The following is a 9,510-nucleotide window of genomic DNA, read 5'->3' on the forward strand; positions in this document are numbered from 1 at the left end:
ATAATTTGCAGTATGCATGCACTCTAGCGCTATTAATGGAAATCAGCCCAAGTTATGTGCATATATATACATGATGTATAGATAGAAAATACATTTCTAGATATTGATCACAACCAGGTTTATTTATTTAACAAAAAAACTTACTAAAAGTAATGATTTTTGTACTCTTATTTAGACTGTCTTATACTTATGTATGCAGTTGCATAATAAATCAGATTCTTTAATGGGTCAAATATGACAATTTAAATAGTACTCAAGCCAAAAATCAACCTCATTCTTTCTAGGGTCACCAACCGAAAAACTCAGTACATCCATGCTGAATTAGATATTAATCTATATACAACACACCCCTTTAGAGGTTTCAATTCTAATTATAAATAGCCATATATAATCCCAAATTAATTTAAGTAAAGTCAAAACAGTTGGGGCAGATTTACTATTGGTGTTGCATCATGAGTATGGCCCTAAATTGCACCTTCTTTTTAGTGCAAATTATTTTAGATATTTTTATCAATTAAATGCCTCAAAAAGAACAGATGTTTGCGACCCGTCTGACAAAGGGAGTGGTTTAGCAGAAAATGGGGCATGTCTTAAGATGTGCCGAATTGCACCAACATCTTGGTGCAAAAAAGTGGTCTAAAGTAAGCCAACCAAGAAGTGGTATAAAATTAGACAGAAGTGTCTAAAGCATGAGCCACTGTGATAAATAGCGTAATTCTTAGCTTTCTAAATCTAAAACAGTATTAGTAAATCTGCTCCAATGTCTTCAGTCCATAGTAGGGTGAATTGAAATGCTGCAGAATAACCACAGATTTTTGATGCCTATTCCATATTAAAAATCTGCAGCACTTTACAGTACATGCACATAGAGTTTTTCCATGGATTTGCAGGGAAATCTGCAGCGGAAAATATCTGGCAAGTTTGACCTTACCCATAGACCTACACATAAATTACCAGAGTTTCTTTGGTGATCCAAGTGAAGTTACACAATGCTTAGTTTGACCAGGAAACTAGTCCCTTTTGTTGATAAGGCGAATATAAATAAAGCTGCATGAATCAGTCACCCAGTCATTTTCTGAGCCATCACAGAATGGCCATCAGAACAGAATGGGGATATCTGTGACCAAGTCAGGTTGTGAATGGAGCGTGGACAATGGTTATGTGACAAAGGCCTCGCTTAAAACTGGGAATGTTAGGAGCAAGTCTAATGGTTTGGGCCAGTGATTCCAGAGAATGGGTGCAGCATGGGAGGTCTGGCAGACGATAGTGAGAGTATGTAATAAGGCAGGATGAGTTGTAGATCATTGGCTGACAAAATGCATGCGTAAAATCAATAGGATCAATGTGTGTCTGTAGAATTGTCAAGTAATATTGTCAAGGAATAGCAACTTGAGCAATGACCTGGGATGTATGCTTATGGAATATAAAAGCAATTCTCTAAGTAGCAGGAAACTGACTGGATCAGTTGTACAAGTACTATAAATAAGAAACCTCAAATCTTTCACCACTCTGGTTGGCAGAGTCTAAGACACCCCCCAAGATTTTCACAAGAGCCCGGAGCTGTAGAGTAAGATGTTAGACAAGAAGTGCACTTGCAGGCTATACCAGAACAGAAAACCTGACAGACCAAGGCTGAAGTCAAATAAGCAGTTGAGTAGCCTGGAGAGACAATACAAGTCCAAATCAAAAAACAGAACAGTACCAGGAGGAGTAGCAGAGGTCAAAAACTATCCGAGAGTAGAAAATCCAAATCAGTAAGCAAAGGGTTATCAGAGCTATATAGGTCAGATACATGCATATACATGAAAATCGGAAGCAAACCAGAGACCAAGCCAGACTTAAATATCCCGCCCAGGACCAGGATTGGATGCAAAAAAAGAGATAGGATTGGCTCTACAACATAAACCAGAAAAGACTGAAAAAACCCAGCAGCTAGGATGGTGGTCAAAAATCTTAAAGTTTCCTAACAAACCCACTTTATACTAGTATACTTTTAAAATACTTACCTTCTAATCTGCATTTTTTTAACCTTCAGGTCAGATGGGCAGCATGAATTTCTTAAGTGGTATGCTATAACGCTCTCACTCTTTAAAGAGGCTCTGTCACCACATTATAAGTGCCCTATCTCCTACATAAGGAGATCGGCGCTAAAATGTAGGTGACAGTAATGCTTTTTATTTAAAAAAAACCGATCTGTTTTCACCACTTTATTAGCGATTTTAGATTTATGCTAATGAGTTGCTTAATGCCCAAGTGGGCGTGTTTTTACTTTAGACCAAGTGGGCGTTGTAAAGTGTTTAGACAGTGAATAGACATTCCACCGGATGTCTATTCACAATCTGTGCACTTCGTTACTGTTTCTGTGGTAGTTACAGCAGAGCAAGCGTAATCTCATTGTAACTTGTCATCTACAGCGTAATCTCGCAAGATTATGCTTGCTCTGCTGTAAGCACCACAGAAACAGTAACAAAGTGCAGAGATTGTGAATAGACATCCCGTGGAATGTCTATTCACTGTCTAAACACTTCAGTATTGTTAATGTGTTAGTATAAGACAGCACATAGCGATCTAAAAGGATCCCTATGCGCTGACTAAATGAATGGAGAGGAGTGCATGACGCTGATTGGTCAGCGTCATACACTCCTCTGTACAACGCCCACTTGGTCTAAAGTGAAAACACGCCCACTTGGGCATTTAGCAACTCATTAGCATAAATGTAAAATTGCTAATAAAGTGGTGAAAATAGATAGTTTTTTTTTAATAAAAAGCACTGCTGTCGCCTACATTATAGCGCCCATCTCCTTATGTAGGAGATAGGGCACTTATAATGTGGTGACAGAGCCTCTTTAACTACAATCATCCAAATAATACAAAAAAATGCATTAAAATTGAGGGGCATCAGGGGCATAGTTGGAATGATATGTCTTTAGAATGGATATATTATTATATTACTTTATGTTTACTTAAATAACACTCATTACCGCAGTAGGGTTTACTCACCAGGCTTGAGATTTATTGTGAGTCATATTATTTCAAGAAATCAATAGAGAATGAAGTTTGTAAAGATTCACTCATTCCTAATGAATTCAACAACCAAACATTCAACTGAGACATTTCCTAAGCATAATTGATATAAGTTTATAGTATCTCTAGACGAACTGATGCAAAAGTAGCTTCAAGAGTTCACAGCTACCAAGGAAGTGGTCAGTTGACCCTCATAACTGGTTTAGCAAGGTGTAAATATTTGTCGCTGCTACTTAAATGTATAACATTATTTATTTTATTTTTGTTTTAAATATTATAGCAAGGGAACATTCAGGATGTTTAAGTCTATTAATAGTAACCCTGGCGCTAAAATCTTGGGTAATTACAGTTATGTACCTACAAGCTCTATGGACACAACTAATCAGTATAATGTAATTAAGATTATTTGTTGAGAATATTGATGTGAATTAAATGTTTGTGAAGTATTAATTTTCACTATAAGCGTTAATTCTTTTTATATATATATATATATATATATATATATATATATATATATATATATATATATATATATATATACAGTGAAGGAAATAAGTATTTGATCCCTTGCTGATTTTGTAAGTTTGCCCACTGTCAAAGACATGAACAGTCTAGAATTTTTAGGCTAGGTTAATTTTACCAGTGAGAGAAAGATTATATTAAAAAAAAAACAGAAAATCACATAGTCAAAATTATATATATTTATTTGCATTGTGCACAGAGAAATAAGTATTTGATCCCTTTGGCAAACAAGACTTAATACTTGGTGGAAAAACCCTTGTTGGCAAGCACAGGAGTCAGATGTTTTTTTGTAGTTGATGATGAGGTTTGCACACATGTTAGATGGAATTTTGGCCCACTCCTCTTTGCAGATCATCTGTAAATCATTACGATTTCGAGGCTGTCGCTTGGCAACTCGAATCTTCAGCTCCCTCCATAAGTTTTCGATGGGATTAAGGTCTGGAGACTGGCTAGGCCACTCCACGACCTTAATGTGCTTCTTTTTGAGCCACTCCATTGTTGCCTTGGCTGTATGTTTCGGGTCATTGTCGTGCTGGAAGACCCAGCCTCAAGACATTTTTAATGTCCTGGTGGAGGGAAGGAGGTTGTCACTCAGGATTTGACGGTACATAGCTCCATCCATTCTCCCATTGATGCAGTGAAGTAGTCCTGTGCCCTTAGCAGAGAAACACCCCCAAAACATAATGTTTCCACCTCCATGCTTGACAGTGGGGACGGTGTTCTTTGGGTCATAGGCAGCATTGCTCTTCCTCCAAACACGGCGAGTTGAGTTAATGCCAAAGAGCTCAATTTTAGTCTCATCTGACCACAGCACCTTCTCCCAATCACTCTCAGAATCATCCAGATGTTCATTTGCAAACTTCAGGTGGGCCTGTACATGAGCCTTCTTGAGCAGGGGGACCTTGTGGGCACTGCAGGATTTTAATCCATTATGGCGTAATGTGTTTTCTTGGTGACTGTGGTCCCAGCTGCCTTGAGATCATTAACAAGTTCCCCTCGTGTAGTTTTCGGCTGAGCTCTCACCTTCCTCTGGATCCAGGATACCCCACGAGGTGAGATTTTGCATGGAGCCCCAGATCGATGTCGATTGTCCATTTTCTCACTATTGCACCAACAGTTGTCTCCTTCTCACCCAGCGTCTTACTTATGGTTTTGTAGCCCATTCCAGCCTTGTGCAGGTCTATGATCTTGTCCCTGACATCCTTAGAAAGCTCTTTGGTCTTGCCCATGTTGTAGAGGTTAGAGTCAGACTGATTAATTGAGTCTGTGGACAGGAGTCTTTTATACAGGTGACCATTTAAGACAGCTGTCTTTAATGCAGGCACCAAGTTGATTTTGAGCGTGTAACTGGTCTGGAGGAGGCTGAACTCTTAATGGTTGGTAGGGGATCAAATACTTATTTCTCTGTGCACAATGCAAATAAATGTATATAATTTTGACTATGTGATTTTCTGTTTTTTTTTTATATAATCTATCTCTCACTGGTAAAATTAACCTAGCCTAAAAATTCTAGACTGTTCATGACTTTGACAGTGGGCAAACTTACAAAATCAGCAAGGGATCTAATACTTATTTCCTTCACTGTATATACTGAATCCGTTATTCACCCATCTGTGCTACGTTTCAACCGTACCATCTGGGTTCTTTCTCGAGCAGTACAGTACATAGTGCATACTCCAGACGAATATATTGTATAGTAAAAGATTACACTCATTGTAATGACCGGGGGGTAGGGAAACGGACAAGTGAGCCCTAATCTACCCGCCACTCTGTCCCTGCCTACTTGCAACGACCCGCCCTAGGCGACGGGGTACAACTGGGCGGCGGTCCCTGCACTCAGTAAGTGAACGACAAACACGACAAACATACAAGGGAATACAAGCAAGGGAAAGGGGCAGTTGCCCACGGCAACACCGTGAGCAACCAGAGTGGTGAACGAGCCGAGTCAAGCCAGGAGTGTGCGAGGTACCAAACAAAGAGCAGAAGAGTAGTCAGTAAGCCAGGGTCAGTATGGAGCAGGAACAAAATAGAAGGAGCTGTAGCTGGGCCAGGAAACCACACGAAAAAGAATAACAAGCAAGGAGGAACAGGAAATGCAGGTATAAATAGACAGAGGGCGGGAGCTAGCTGAGTCTGGCCAGGCTGCGATAGGCTCTCCCACTCCTAAGCCTGCCAGCCTGAGTGGTGGAAGCTGGAGTCAGTCTCAGGGATGTAGATTCAGGTGCTGACTGATTAATTAAGGGAGTTAACCCCGAAGCTGTGCTTGGCAGATCCTTTACACTCATATTTAAGTGAAGTGCATATGTTTAAACCCTTTTCTATAAGATACACAGTAATAAATAGCTCATTGTTTGGACATTAACTCAGGGTCTGGAGGCTTTCACCCAGAAACTACTGCTACAGCTGAAACTACTGCTTATTTTTGCAAAAAAAAAATAATAAAAATTATATTGTATAATGTATACTCCCCACCACACACACAGGTACACCGTTCAGCCATAAAGTTAAGACCACCTGCCTAATATTGTGTAGGCCCCCCTCATGGTGCTAAAACAGCTCTGACCCATCGAGACTTAGACTCCACAAGACCTCTGAAAATGTACTGTGGTATCTGGCACCAAGACATTAGCAGCAGTTCGTTTAAGTCCTGTAAGATTCAAGGTCTGAATTTGTTTTTTCAGTATATCCCAGAGACAGAGCCGCACCGTCCATGAGACAAGATAAGCATCTTGCCTCAGGCGGTGGCCTGCTGCCTCTCTGAGGGGGCGGTGCCACTGAAATCAGCCGTCGCCAACGCCTCCTGCCTTAATTGTACCTGTGTCTATAGAACGCAGGTACAATCACAACCATTAGCGCTGAATGGCTGGGCACGACCCGACCATTCAGCGCCTTGGGATGACGCTGATTGGAGGTGCAGAATGACTTGCCCCACCAATCAGCGGCTTTCAACGACGCGCTCCGCTTCCATTGATTGGCGGGGCAAGCCATTTTTCCCTGCCAATCAGCGCCTTCAACGAGGCTAGTGGCACGATGACATCAGCGTGCCACTACCATCATTGAAAGGCGCTGATTGGTGGGGCAAGTCATCGCCTTTCACCGATGCAAGCGGCGCGATGATGTCATCATGTTGCTTGCATCGTTCAGCCCCAGCAGACCTGCTCAGAAGAGAGCAGGCCTGCATTGGCGCAGGAACGGGATCAAGATGAGTATGTAAAGTTGTTTTTTTATTTAAAAAAAGTGCATCGCATTATCTGCAGGAGGGGAGGGGAGGGCTATATGTTGGGCACAATGTATAGAGGGGGCTATGTATAGGGAACTATCTACAGTGGGGGTCTATATGTAGGGAACTATCTACAGGGGGGCTATATGTGGGGCACTATCTACAGGGGGCTATATGTGGGGCACTATATACAGGGGGGCCATATATAGGGCATTATCTACAGGGGCCTATATGTAGGTCACTATATACAGGGCGCTATATGAGGGGCACTATCTACAGGGAGAGCTATATGTGGGGCACTATCTACAGGAGGATCTATGTAGGGCACTATCTATATAGGGATCTAACTATGGGGGCACTGTCTACAGGGGAACATATGGGGGGCACTGTCTTTAGGGGGCTCTATGGGGGAATTAACTACAGGTAGCACTGTGTATGTGGGACACAGTGTATGGTGCTATTATAATCAGTGACAGTGTATGGCGCAATTTTAATTAGATGTGCAGTGTATGACACTATTATATTAATATTTAGGACGTAGTGTGTGGCATCATGCAAATGTTATCTTCGTTTATAGGTACAGAAATTTTTAAAAAGTGATAAGCCGAAGACATCTGAGCGGAAAACTGCAGAAATGGGCTGTGGCCGGGAGAAGTCGTCATAGAGGTCCGGACCGGATGGAGAAGTAAAGAAAAAAATAACAACTAGAATCTGAGATGTCACCCGTGAGTCACTTAATATAAATATTTATTCTGCCACTATTCAGTACTGTAGCCACTGTATGATCTGCAGCGATGATGGGTGGTATAATTTTTTTTTTGTGAAACAGAAACTCCCAGCATACTCTTACCATTATTCGGACCATGCTGGGAGCTGTAGTTTTACGCCGTACATACCTATACGATAGGGGTTGCACTAAATTGAGCTGTATTTGTGTTAGTGCTGTATTTATGTACTGAGCTTGTTTCTGCTGCTGTATATATGTACTGAGCTTGGTTCTGGTGTTGTATTTATGTGCTGAGCTTGGTTCTGGTGTTGTATATATGTTGCAAATATGTACTGAGCTTTGTTCTGGTGCTGTATTTATGTACTGAGCTTTGTTCTGGTGTTGTATATATGTACTGAGCTTGGTTCTGGGTCTTTATTTTTGTGCTGAGCTTGGTTCTGGGTCTGTATTTATGTACTGACCTTTGTTCTGGTGTTGTATATATGTCCTGAGCTCTGTTCTGGTGCTGTATATAGGTATTGAGCTTGGTTCTGGAACCGTATATGTCAGATTTAGAATATATTCATAAAACTTTAACCCCTTGAACCACTACTATGCGGTAATTCTTGACCTGACAATATTTCCAAACATTCCCCTGTATGTTTTTTTTGCAGGTGCAGCAAAATCTATAAAATCAACTTTTAAAATGACGCACTCTTTAGGCCAATTACTCATTAAAGGGTCACAGGGCGGTGCTGTTATCCTGAAGAGTCACATAGTCCTGCCTCCAAACCCACCTTTCCATTCTTGATTGACATGCCCCTGGCTGTTATACATAACTACCAGTCTCCTCCAACTTTCTTGGATGCACCATTGCCTTGTACTACTTGGGCATGCACCGTGCAGCGAGGTGTACTCTGCCAGGCTGCACTGCGCATGCTAGTACAAGTCAACTACGCTTCTGCAAGAGTTGGAGGAGGCTGCTGGTAATGTAGAACAGCCAGGGGGATGTCAATCAAAATCTGGGGGGCACCATTTCAATTTTCGCCTTAGGCAGCAGAAAAGCTAGAATCGGCCCTGCCCAGAGATGTTGGATTGTACTGAGATCTGAGGAATATAGAGACCATGTCAACAGCTTGAACTCTATGTCATGTTCCTCAAACCATTTCTGAACAATTTTTGCAGATTGGCAGGGTGCATTGCCCTGCTGAAAGAGACCACTGTGGTATGCTTGGTCTGCAACATTCTTTAATTAGGTGGTACATGTTGAAGTAACATATACATGAATGCCAGGACCCAAAGTTTCTTTCACTCACCGGTAGAAGAAGATGCACTCTCTGGGTTGCTTCGGCTAGATTTAGACACAACCCTGGAGCGGAATCTAAGGAAATTCACACTTTAACCTCTGTACAGGGATCTGGACACTGCAGGGAAATCCACGGACGCTACCCTAGGAGATGTCTCCGTAAACACCAGCCAACATAGGAGCAGATATATCCAAGACTAGGGACCAAAAGAGCAGGCATAAGAAGTCAGATGGGCAAAGGTTAGGGCAGACAGAATTTGGTCAATGCAGTAAGACTGGCAGAAGTTCATGGCAGGAAGTAGTCAGGAAACAATCCAGGTCAATATCAGGAAATATAAATATAAATATTACTAAACACAATAAAAATCAATTTTGCTGTGCTGAAACAAAATGGTGTGGTCACAAGCCCAAGGAAAACTGATAAGCATCATTTATACTAAGGATGTCAACAGGTTAAAATGATGTCTAGCACAACAGCGAGACCGCGGCGAGCAAGCGAGAGAAGAATGCTAGAGAGGTGAGTAACAGCAAAATCTGCGTTGTTTCTGATAGTTTCCAAGGCAGAACATTGCCCAGAGCATCGCACTGCAACTAGGCCCTGAAGCCGCGGCCCCCCGCACCACTTCTATCTACTGTTACTCTAGTAACTGGGGCCTATGAAATAAACTACATGGGTCCCTGTTACTACAGTAACAATATACTTACCCTCCGCTCTCCTGAGTAGGGTCCGGG

Source organism: Rhinoderma darwinii, chromosome 4 (assembly GCF_050947455.1).
Source record: "Rhinoderma darwinii isolate aRhiDar2 chromosome 4, aRhiDar2.hap1, whole genome shotgun sequence".
NCBI lineage: Eukaryota > Metazoa > Chordata > Amphibia > Anura > Rhinodermatidae > Rhinoderma > Rhinoderma darwinii.